Source organism: Balaenoptera physalus, assembly GCF_965194825.1.
Source record: "Balaenoptera physalus genome assembly, chromosome: 3".
Taxonomy (NCBI): domain Eukaryota; kingdom Metazoa; phylum Chordata; class Mammalia; order Artiodactyla; family Balaenopteridae; genus Balaenoptera; species Balaenoptera physalus.
In genome coordinates this window covers 169840242-169853472 of record NC_138890.1, presented here as the reverse complement: position 1 = coordinate 169853472, position 13231 = coordinate 169840242, and the positions used below count along the sequence as shown (strand labels likewise).

Here is a 13231-nt window from a genome sequence, read left to right as displayed (position 1 = left end):
CATTAATCCAGCCAGTCATACTGAAGGATGCCACCTGTGGGCAAGGGACAGCCCTCCAACACAGAAGAGGACACAGTCTGGGCATTTCCAGCTCACAGGTATGAGTAGTCAAGCAAGTAAAAGTCCATCTTTTGATAATTACCAAATTATCCTAGAAGTAGGAGCAAAGTCTTAGGGAACATAGAAAAGGGAGGAATCCCTCTGAATGGAGGAAGAAGACAGAAGCTATGGCTTCTGAAGGGGTTCAAGTTCAAGTGTTCAAAGAAGGGGGAATAAAGGTCAGGGGGCATCCAAGCCCTCAGTGTCTTCATGGCTGGAAGGAACGTGTTGAATGAATCTGTGCTCTTTCCTAGTAGTAATGTCAGACATTCTAGGTACTGAGCAGGAAATGGGATTAAATGAGGGATCAATAAAACAATAAACTTAAGTTAATGCACAGTGTTCAAGTAAATAGATTCTTCTAACCTTTTTCAAAAACAATAACCGAACATTTTATTCTTTGGGAAATAAAGCAAAATTAAAGTTTTCTTGTTATTGCGTTGAGTCTATAAGGGCAATCAGGATGTTCACCAGACATATTGTATCTTCACTTTTTAGGTACATTTTTATGAAAATTGGATCCTCTTTATATTATTTTAACCAATGTACCGTGACTGCCAAATTTCAGCCAAAAGAGGTTTAACACAAATGAATTAGTGCAACGTTTTTAGGAATGTCTTAATGAAAACACTGACCGCCCTCAAGTACAGAAACACTGCCAGATGCCACCTTCAGGTAACTGAGTAAGAAAATGACTTTATTACTCATAGGTTTTCATCGTATCTGAACTGAGATGAGATAGGATTTTATGGCTATATAAAATGACTTCATGGAATAAAATGGGAAAAAGCAAACATTGACGTATTTTACACATTTCAATAATGGTTCAGCTCCAGTGACCTTATTTTATATCTCTCTTCAAAGGGAATTGTTATTACACTTTTGTCTTTTTCCCCTTGTTTAGCTCCAGATCGCCTGGAGGGACCATAAAAATAAATGAAGTCCATTAGGTAAAATTATTATTTACACAAAGGCAATATTAATTTTATCTGTCAGCAGGTTTTAAAACTAAGTGTAGGTTCATTCAATCTACTTCTGTGCTAGCTAAATCAACAGGAATACTTTCTAAGAATGAAAAAAACAAACAAACCCTTAAATAGCGAGTCTTTCAAGGCAACATAACTATATTGACAATTTCTACAGGATTTATCTAGAGAGAGGAAACTCATAGGCACAGAACAAAATAATCACATTATAAATGACTCTCATAATGTGACAATTACTATTCATAGCTCCCGTTCATTTTTAGGTAAGATAGGCAGGAGCTGGAGGGCCACTTTGTCTCTTGTCACCTAGAAGGGGTGACGTCTATGATGACCTGCAAAAGCATGCAACATTGGCAGGAAGAAAGGAATGCTCCCCAACGTTTCTGCCCTGGTCCGCATCATTGGTCGCCTTCTGATTGCCAAGTCCGGTAAGCTGATGCAACTGGACATCTATCACCATGGCATCTGCGCCCATGACTTCTCCTACTGAATATCTCCCCAAACCCTCTCCTCCCTGGTTTCCTTAACACCCCAATCTCCCTGTGTGCTTACTGCATCCAGAACTCTTACTCCCGTCTTCCCTTTAAATGAAAGTGCACCCCACCCCAATTTCTCTCTTTGAGGACTCACCCACCATTTTCTCCTCCTTCATCTTCCCAAAGGTCATGTGTCATTATGTCTCTATGTTCTGACAACTCTTCCCTTTTACCCATATTTAGAATCATGCCCCACTCCCCACCCTAACCAACCCTCTCTATTTCTCACGTCTACATTGTCAGCTGTTTTTGACAGGTTTCCCTGCCTCTAGTTCCAATTCTTAAGCTTCATCTCTGAGTAGCCTTCTCTGACTTTTTCCCAGTTCCCCCCGCATCTCCATGTGGCCCCTCTGTACATCAACACTCATTTCTATTATAGTCGTTATCACCCTGAACTACAATTGCCTGTGTATGTGCCTCATTCTAAAATAGGCTGTGAAAATCTCAACCTCTGGACAATACAGGATGTAGCAGACACAAAAAGTTACCACCTGAGGAATGAGTTAATGGAGAAAAACAATGTAAATCAACATACACCTCTCTACCTTCTAATCAATATTTATGCTTCCATTAAAATGCAATTCTTGTTCCCTTTCCTTCTACGACTCTGTTATTCATTGTCACAGATGTTTTATTCCTCTATTAAAATTATCTTAACATCTGGTCCAAATATGAGGATTCCCATGGTTTTGAGAAATGTCCTTTCTAAATGTCATAATTTTCCAATTAGTGGTCAAAGGGATGAAGGGATTACTATAGGCAGACCAGCTAAAAAGAGGAAGTCTCCCGGGTCTGGAAACATGAAAGCACATGGAAGATATAACTGAAGTGTGTGAACCCTGAGGGGTTTGAATAAATTATTCTGGCACACCATAATTTGCTGGAACCACTTGAAAAATCAAAAGACAAAAAAAAGAGGAAGATATTACAATTCACAGCAGAAGTAAATTCATCAAATTCATTATTCTAGGGTGAAAATACAAATACCTTGAAATTGTATCAGATAAATTTACAGATAATAGCCTACTGATACACTTGGGAAAACTAGGCTATTTAGTGAAAAGGCCTCTGATTGGTGTTTTCAGATTTCAGTTGGGAATGGCCCTTGTGTGTGATGTCTGATGATACCTATTAGGCCAGTGGACCAATACACCAAAGCTGATTCATTTGAGTTCAAATGTGTCACACTCTTTGGTCTAAGGACAAAAAAGATAGACCTCAAGAGCACTAATTACAATTTTGGGGTCCGTTTATTAAAAACAAGAATAAGAAATCCTTACAAAAATAAAAAATAACTATATTGTACTGCATATTTGAAATTTGCTAAGAGAGTAAATCTTAAAAGTTCTCATCACAAAAAAAAATACTGAGCCACATCATATCAAAATCAAAGATTCCGCTAATAGGAGAACAATAAAATACAAGAAACTGCGAAGAAGGTTATATGTTGATGCACCGCATTAATACATCTCTGTTTTCCTGAAATAAGCCTGTAAAATAAGTATTAGCATTCTTTCCTAGTCTACAGATGTGAAGACTCAAGGAGGTCCCACAGATAAATGGAAGAGCTAACAATTCTAACAGGTACATCCCTGGCTCCAAATCCATGGTCATCTCGCTACACTGAAGGTACCGTCCCAGCGTATACCTCGTTTCTGCAGTTATCATTTATTGACTAGGAATCGGAGCTCTGCTAGACACATGGATCCTCTGGCTAAAAAAAATTAGCAGGTGCTCTATTTCTACCAACTGACTTCAGTTGGGCCTGAATACGTGTTTGCTCGGGGACAGAAATTTCACGAAGTGACTGGCAGCATCATTCACCAGTCCTGGAGCCTGAGACCTCACTGATCATAATTTAATCTAGATAGTGAAGAATGTGCACCAGCCCTTGAACAACTACGAGATGGGCTTAGCATCCAGTGTCACTCTCTGCTCACCATCTACACATCCTCCTGGGAGCTCAAGTTATGGAAGAGCAACCATCAGCAGGTGAACATAGATGTATATCCCAGCTCCAACCTGACCCTGACACTGCAACTTCCATCCTCTCTTCTCTTCTACTTGAGTGCGGAGAATTACCTCCAACCAAACATGGACCTAACAAACCCTCAGTTGCCCCTCTTCCCCAAATCTGCTTCCCGCCTGAGTCTTCCCCATCACAGCTAGAGTCATTTTGGCTTCTCTAATTCCCCCACCTGCCACTCTAAACCATCAGTAAACCCTGTCCTATGGATCACGCAGCTGGCCCCCTCTCACCTCCATGGCTGCAGTCCCACGTGAAGCCGCTTCCTCTCTCCCCCCGACTCAGCAGAAGCCTCTCTAGCCGGGGTCTTGGGGCTTTTACTCTTGCCTCCCCTGCAACAAAGCCTATTATCTACGTTACAACCAGAGCAATCTTTGTAAAGAGACTGAACAAGTCAAACTCAGAGAAGCAGAGAGTAGAATTGGCTGCCAAGGGCTGGGGAGTGGGAGAAACAGGGAGATGTTGATCAAGGGGTACAAAGATTCAGTTATGCAGGCTGGATACGTTCTGGAAATCTAATGGACAGCATGGTGACTATCGTTAATAATACCATATTGTGTGCTTGAAATGTGCTAAGAGAGTAGATCTGAAATGTCCTCACCACACACACACACACACACACACACACACACACACACACACACAAGGTAACTAGGTGACGTAATGGATATGCTCATTAGTTTGATTGTGATAATCATTTCACAAGGTGTACATATATCAAAACATCACGTTGCAGTTTGTCCTAATGATATGGTATGTTTATATGATTTCCTAATACTGGAGCACCTTTGCATTACAAGCCTAACTATAACTAAATCAAGGCAGATTGTTATTTTATTACAGCTGCTTAATTCACTTTACTAAGATCTTAAGTCAGTTGTGATTGTGTATTACCTTTTTTAGGTTTTGTTATCAAAGTTACATAAGTTTCATAAAATTGTTCAGATAATTTTCCAATAAAATTCCCATCTTATTTGCTCTTTAAAAAAAACCCAAAAAACAAAAAAACACATCATGTTGTACGCTGTAAATATATGCAATTTTTATTTGTCAATTGTACCTCAATACAGCTGGAAACAAAGAATCAACGAAAATAAAATATCTGTATTCTTTAAAGGGTTGTCCCCACCCACTTCTGCACTTTCCCCAGCACTCCCATGCGCCGTGCTGGGGCCACGCACACGCATACACTCATCTCTCTGGTATTTTCGCCCACCGACTCATCACCTTTCAGATGCCACTTGCTGGTCCTTAGGTCCAGAGGTTGTTTCTCTAGGTCCTTCCAAGGGGCCTCCTTCTCATTACTCAGGTGTCCTTCAATGTCGCCTCCTCAGAAAGGCCTCCCCAACCAGGCCAGCTGAAGCACAGCCTCTTCCCGTCTACCAGATTCCTCTATGTTCACTTCTTCAAGTCACTCAAAACTACGTGAAATCACTCAACTGATGTGTATCTGTTTATGGCCTGTTTAACCCACAAGAATATCAGAACTGGAGGACTGAGTCTGGGTCTTGCTTGCTGGCTGTCCCCAGGGCCCAGAAGACAGTATGATATTAAGTATTATCGACTGACCGACTAGATCCTAGAGGGGAGAGAAACCAAGACGGCCTTCATCTAAGTGATGGAAAAATCATTGTAAAGGCCTGGATACTTTCTGCCAGTGCCGCTGAGGAGTGCTCACGGCAAGTTTTGGGAGCGTTTCCATGGAAAACTACAAGTTCCCTCACAAGGAATCAATCTATTAGGTGAGATTTCAGGAGAACAAGTCAACGAAGACCATGAATTAGCTGCCACAAAAACATCGAACGATTAGCACATAATGCAATGCGGGGACACGCAGACGTGCTGTGGACACATGGTGTTTTATTCTTCAGTTCATTAGCCTGAAATGTGGAAAGGTCATTGAGGACATTACAATAAAGGTCTCCGTGGTTGAAAGTAATCCCCAAGTGTGTTAAATTCTGCACTTCAAAATATTAAAAGCTACGTGATGGTGGATATATTAATGGAAACACAAAAAGAATGATTCCTAAATACAAGTCCAGGAAAAGCAATGACAGATTGCACCAATTTGGCATGCTGTTCCTTAACAGTGAAGGGGGCTAAACACTGCTGCAGGATGCCTGCTTGCTTGATTTTGCCTTGTGAAAATTAAGAACTACCTATGGTACCCCTCAGCCTACAATGTCCTGGTGACCCGCTCTGCCCACCACCGCTACTTTGGGAGAGGCAGCATTCCAGAGATGCTGAAAACACGGACTCTGGACCCAGACCGCCTGGGTTCCAATTAGCTCCAACAATAACTTTATGTCTCAGGTTCCATTATCTGTCATATGGAGATAAAAACCCATAGCTTAAGATTATACGAGTTAATTTGAAAGAACATAGAAAATTCCCTAGTGATTAGGAAGCACTAAAAAAGTTTTAATAAGTAAGAGCTATTTAAAAAAACGCTTCTTAAATCTTGCAGGAAAAGAAACTCTCTAACCACCAAATTAGTGTCTTCCTACAAAGAGATGATAAAATCAGTTCACTGTTTAAAAAGAGCTGTGATGGTGGGTGGCCTCAGCCTTAGGAAAATTCCACATCTCCCCAGGAAGCTTATAAAGGAACATTCATAGCAGCATTTTTCATAATAGCAAAGACCCAGAAATAATACAGGTGTCCACTGAGAGAATGGAAAATTTTATGGTGTATTATATCACAGGGAAAATGGATAGACACCAGCTACATACAACATAAACAGATAATAGAAACATCACAGTGAGAGAAAAAGTCAAGAATAATATATAATATAGTAAATCACTATTTAGTGCAAATATACAAAGAAGCAAAACTAAACAATAATTTGAATTTGTTAAGACTATATTTAAACACAATATTGTAAATCAATTATATTTCAGTTTTACAAAGATAATAAATATCATGGAAACATGTTTTAAGACAATTTAAAAATGTGACAAATAAAACATAAAAAATGTATTTAAAAAGCAAGGAAATGTAAACAGAAACTTCACAGTCGTGCTCACGTGAAAGTGAATAAATAACTGAATGAACAATGGAGATAATTCACTACTTCATCACCTCTCCATGATCAAACCACTTGGATCAATTAGACTCACTAATTCTCCTCAGCCCCACCCACCCTGTTTGTCCACTTCCACCTTTCTGCCTGGAACACACTCTCCTATGTCTGTATTAGAACCCCATGCCTCCTCTGAGGTCCAGATCAAACACCAGCTCCCCCATTCCCGTGACCACTTCCCCAGTGAGAAACAAGGAGGCCTCCACTGAGCCTCCTTGTGCTACAATTGTCTCCACAGCCCTCAGCTCACACTGTCCAGCTTCTTCTGCCTGTGACATGGCATCCCTGCTGTATGGGAGGACCACGCAGGACAGCCTGTGCCCTACTCGCGACTGTAGCCCCTCAAAGCCCACCACATTTTTTTGCACATAGAAAATGTCTAATATTTGTTGAATGAATGGATCAACCAACCACTTACAAATAGTGGAAAGAAGGGTCCGGCTAACATAGGAGGAGGTTGGAGAACAGGTGAGTTTTGGAAGCATGGGAATCATGTGACTGAATTGGAAATAAAAAGATCACTTTTCGGGCAGAGAAACAGAATAAAGTCTCAGGGTAGAATTTACTGAGAATGGGGGTAGTAAACACATTTATCTGCATGAAATTTAAAGACCAAAGTTATAAGTAATGAAATCAAATAAATCATGGCACATCCATCCTATTAAATAGTATACAGCTTGTAAAACCAATGTAGTAAAACTCTGTACACGGACATAAAAATCCAATAATGATGCTGAGTGAAAAAATAAAGTGTTTATATTTATTTATCTCTAGAGAGAGAAAAGAGAGAGAAAGAAAGAGAGGGGTCCCATTTTTGACTGAAATAAACCAGATGAGTTTTATGTTTACATGTTTGTAGGTAAAAGAAAATTGTGGTTACTCCTAGGCAGCGGGGGTATTTTATATTCTTCTGTACTGTTTGAATTTTCAACAAGCATTGATTTAGTTTGTAACTTAAAGTGAGTAAAAATATTTAGGTTTAGTATAAGTGAATGGGGTGAGATGTGTTTTCTAGATTAACTAATGAGACTGGAGCCCTAATGTCCATCTTTAGATTCAGCTCAGGTTGACTCACTGGGGATAAGGGATAGAAGATGATGGGAGAACAGGAGCTGAGGGCAGGACAGAAAGCAGGGCATGTTTAAAGAGGGAATGGTTAGAAGGTAGAAATGTTGACAGAGCAGAAGCCAACTTCCCATAAGGATTCTCCAAACAAAACAGGAAATTCCTATTATTCTCATTTAAAGTCGGGTGAAGAACACTTATGATGAAAACACATGACATGCTGGTGTAAACCATGAGTCAGTACAGACATTTCTACAACTGGGACCTCCAACTCCTTTACTTACTACACTCATTTTACCTGGGAAAAAAAGGAAATCTTCACTCTAACTAAGAAAATGGGATTGGTTTTATCAGCCTTGGCAGATAAACCATAATAAGCAAAGCCCTCAGCTCATACAGAGAGGAAATGATCAGGCGGACAGGCTTTGACAAATGCTTTCCATCCTGACATGGCCATCCTGCATTTTTGTTCTCAAAGTTGCCCCTTTAGCTTGGTAAATAGCACATACTGTGAAATCATTACAGGAAAGTTAGCTCACATGTTTGTTTTGTCGATATGCGGTAGATCGTGTTTCCGGTTGAGTGCCTAGCTGAAAGTGACGTACCTTCTCTAACACTATATGTAAGAGGCAAAATGTTATGGTTAAGCTCGCTATTCTGGAAAATTCACGCGGTTCTCTTTGATTACAACCACAGGACCACAAGAAGCAGGTCCTTACCCACAGAGATAAGATTGGAGGTGGAGAGGCTGTGCTTTCGCTCACAAACACTTCATTCTGGAAAGTCGGATGTTTTCCAAGCACAAAGCTCGCTGTTTGAGGACAACCCCTTGCAGCAGGGACAGATCTATCTAGTTGGTAACTAGTCTCATGAATCATAATAAATTGGCAAGTTATGGAAGAAAGCTACGTATTTAAGAAGTCCAAAAGAAAAGCTCGTTTCCACCTTGCAGAATCCGGTATTGCTTTAACAATTGCTATTTTTGAAATGTGAACAACTAGGCACTTGGTGGTGGCTATGGCTGCTTGACAAAACTCAATTTTTTTTTCTTTGATACACCAACACACACACACACACACACACACACACACACACACACACAGAGAGAAAAATCTTAAGGGGCTTAATTGTATTCATACACTTTGCTTTGGCGGTTTCATCTCTAGGACATTCTCCAAAGGAATTCATCAGATAAGTCAACAAAGATTTACTTTGAAATATATCCCTGCTAGTCTGATTATTATGTATTACAACCACGATCTGGAAGCTTCTGTTTAGGGAAAGGGAAATATACAAATAAAGAAGATCAGGAAGGTCTGATCTGTTTTTAAGAGAAAAACAGTAAGAGGATACTGTTTTTAAGAGAAATTTTAAGGGCATGAGAAATACTCAAGATACAATACTAAATGTGTGGGCAGAAAACTAAACTCTGTGCCTAGCATATAAACAAGTGCATGTGTGCACCCAGAGCACACCCACAAATGCAAGCTCCCATGCATGGACACACAGACATTCTCATAGAGAAATGTAAACATACAAACGCTGGGAGCCTGGGTGCTGAGTCTGACTGACATTGATGCAAATCCCAGTTCAGTTTCTTGCTGGTTGTATGGCCTGTATTTCTGTCTTCAAGTGGAGATAAGCTTTGAGGATTTAATTTTTTAACCAATGTGAAACCCTTAGAACAATGCCAACCCCACTGTAAGTGCTCAATAATTGTTAGACACCACAACCTGGATCTGAATTGTTACAATTAACATCTGGAGGAAAATACACCCGATCATTAGAATCATCTGAGATGTGCAGTTCTGCATAGATTTTTAATACCTTTGGGGGTTGTTTTGCAAGTTTACTGCAGATGGGCATGTGTAATTATTATCATCAGAAGAAGTGTTTACGTATTCTTTTACTGAGAAAATGCTACAGAGGAGAATCAAGATGAGTTGGGAATGTAAGTCCCCTCTCTGACTCTTTTCATCACCAGAGGACAGAAGCAGCTCTAATAAGTCCAGTCTCTGAACATTTGTTACACGTGTCATGCTTGAAGATGCTAGCAAGAACAGGAAAGATGGTTTCGAAAACAACCATTAATTATTTTTAAAAGGACTAGATTCTTGCATCTCATCAGAGCTAGGGCACCACCTGAAAAGCATCCCCCTAACTCAGGAGCACCTACTACATCTGAGTGGCCCTCTTCTCAGAGAAGAGCTGATCAGGGCTGTAAGCTTCAGAGAAAAATACAACAGAACAAGATGACATACCCAAATTCTCTGGAGGAAATTCCTCATGGCCAAAGATTTTGCTCACAGTAGGAAACTAGAATTTAAATTAGATTCATTACCTAAGCAGTACAGTGACCCAAGACCTGCTGGCTGAAGCCAGCACAGAAAAAAACAAATCGAGAAAAACAGGATAATGTTCGAAAGCCTAGAAAAACTATGACGATGGTGTGGTATCAAGTGTTAGATCAAATGAAGGGCGTTTGCGGTGGTCATCCATAGCTTCCTAAATGGAAGTCAGAGCTAAAGTGTTCAAAAGCATGTCGCTGGAGTCTTCATTTATCTTGTGAGTTTCTCCCATGCGCCATACTTAAGATAAAATACAATGAGATCATAACCCTTCAAAAGCTTAGTTTATAGTCCAATATTTTTCTCTAGTGGTTAATGGTGATTCTCAGAGATGAGAACAGAAGAGGTTACAGGAAAAGGCGAGAGTACAGACACACTGAGAAAACAATTTCCTAGCAGGTGAGAGCCACAGGTGAGTAGCCCGGTATAGCTTAGGATACCGAAGAGCTGCAATCCAGGTGTGCCAGGGACCACCCCCTTCCGCCTCTAGGTAAGTAGTCTCCACCATTTACCAAATCTACCCACACAGTGTTACCATTTTCTGCATGCAATGACAAGAAATACTTTGGAAGAAGCTGTGAGAGTTTGTGAATCACAGACCCGCGTTTTATCCAGTCAAGATACTATGACTCAGAGAACTCAAAAGCTTTTGGCTGCAGGTTATCAGCCGTCTAGAAAGGGGCAGCGCCAGAACGTGAATTCACATGTGCTTGACTCAGAAACCACTGTGCCATCCTGTCTCGCCAATGGTATCATGACCGACTGCTTTAGGCAGACTGACAACTTTGCAGCCATAGAATACCAACCCCACTGGAGAAAGTCCCACATTTAAAAAATGTGTAGAGTGTATGCTGCATTTCAAAAGTAAGATGGTACTAAACTATTTGTCTCTCTGTAAAAATGAATCCCAATGGTCTAGCAATTCCACTTCTAGGTATATACCTAAGAAAAATGAAAACATGTATCTACGCAAAAACATGTACATGAGTGGTGATAGTAGAATGATTCATAACAGTCCAAAAAAGAGGAAATACTGTGAAAGCCCACCAACTATTTAATGATGATTAGAAAAAGAAAATGTGGAATGTCCTACAATGGGATATGATTCAGCTAGAAAAAAGAATAAAGTGCTGATACAGTCACAACCTGGATGAACCTTGAAAACATTATGCTAAGTGAAAGAAGCCAACCACAAAAGGCTGCATATTCTATCATTCCATTCATATGAAATTTCTAGAAGAGGCAACTCCATAGAGACAGAATATATGGGGCTTGGGGGAAGCAAATGAGGAAATTTTGCTAATGGATACAGGTTTTCTTTCGGAGGTGATGAAAATATTCTAAAATTACATGGTGGTGATAGCACAACTCTGTGAATATATGAAAAAGTGCTGCAAACTTTAAAAGGGTGAATTTTATGGGATGTGAATTATATATCAAGTAAAGCTATTATAAAAAAATTCCAAATTCCAACTCAGGCTACCATGTTCTTGTGATGATGAAGCTGGGAGTAGAGAAAGAAGCTTTGTGTACAGCTGATTTCCAGGAGGGATTTTAGGGGATCTTTTCAGTTTAGGAGAGGAGGGCCCCCAGCAGTGATGGAGGTGGCAGTGATGGTGGGGACCCCGTAAGTAAGGAGAGACCTCTTCATATATGGAGCTTTTCATAGGCTGGGTTCCCCTTAGGCTGACATAAATGGGGTTGGGGGGCAGGGGTGGATGAACTACTGGTGTATAAAGAAGTAAAAGAGCCATACAAAACCCAATCTGAAATTGACATTGTTATTCAATACTTTGAGGTCAAAGCAGATTTTTAAGGTGAAATGCACTAATTATCCAGATAGCTTGTTGCCACATACATACTCATGAAACAACTGACTCTGCAATAAATTTAAATATCTTTCACTATTTATAATGAAAAGTTACTTTATAACTTATATTATCCATCATTAGGAATTACCTCATCATTTATATTACTTATATTCTATTACTTAATAATTGTATTGGTGGAGACCTGGCTCTAAGCCCAAGAGCTGATGTCCCCAACATGCCATGTGCACGCACCTTTGGACAATCTCCAAAGACTATGCCCACACTTCCTCACCCAAACATATTCAATAGAAATTCCTATTCTTTTCCCAGTGTTTTTCCAGTGTGAGAGCAATTATATCAGATAGCTAAGGAAAGTTTTTCCAGTACTGTATTTCTCATTTTCCAAAGAGAAAAGTAAACAGAAGAACCAATGAGCATGCAGGTGGCTGGGTGGCATCTGTACCCTTGGTCCCCTTCTCAGCCTTTAAATATTAGTCTCACCCCTCCCTCCACTGTCCCCACAGCATGAGGTCACAGAGTGCTGTGAACTGTCAACTTAGCATTTCAGATCACAAAAGAGTAATGTTTTCCCCAAATCACAACCCTATATAAATCTTTAGCCAGCGTATCTTTACAAATCTATTCCTAGACCACGGAGCAAGATTCTCATCCTATGGGGATTTTCTGGGCAGTGTTCTCATCACATGGGAGTTTTCCTAAGGAATTCAAGGATAAGAATAGGCCTGGGGTTGCTAGCTAAGCACAACTCAGCCCTAACAAACAGCTGCCTCTTCTCCTGACTGTCACCATTCCTTCCAGAGCAGTGTCTCTGAGCAGGCCAGCGCTTCTTCAGCACGCTCTGATAAACCAAAGGCAAGCCTGTCCCAATCCAAGTGGGCCCCGTAGGTGGCTCGCTAGACAGTCCTCTGCACTGGTCTACAGCATGGAGACTTGTGTCCTTATTTGCTGTAACCACGTGCTTAAAATGATTAACTCTGCACACAAACTCTCTCTCTCTCTCTCACACACACACACACACACACACACACACACACACACACACACACACAGGACTCAGATGTCTAAACCCTTTCCTCTTGGTCCACTCTTTTCACTGAATGTCAAAACCCGTGAAGGAGGATCTGTGAAACACCCACACATCTTATTATTAATAAAGTGATTTTGCCCATGGCCAGGGGCTAATTAGTTCCACGTAAACATACAATCACAGAGCAACAAAGGACGTTGACATCTTGTCTTGTCTACTGACACTTCTCT

General features: G+C 40.5%; 1 protein-coding gene across 5 annotated transcripts in view; it reads right to left on the bottom strand.

The window, feature by feature from the left end:
* The window catches only part of SEMA5A (semaphorin 5A), a 537896-nt gene that overhangs the window by 370612 nt on the left and 154053 nt on the right, over nucleotides 1–13231 (bottom strand). The gene's annotated exons all lie outside the window — the stretch shown is intronic.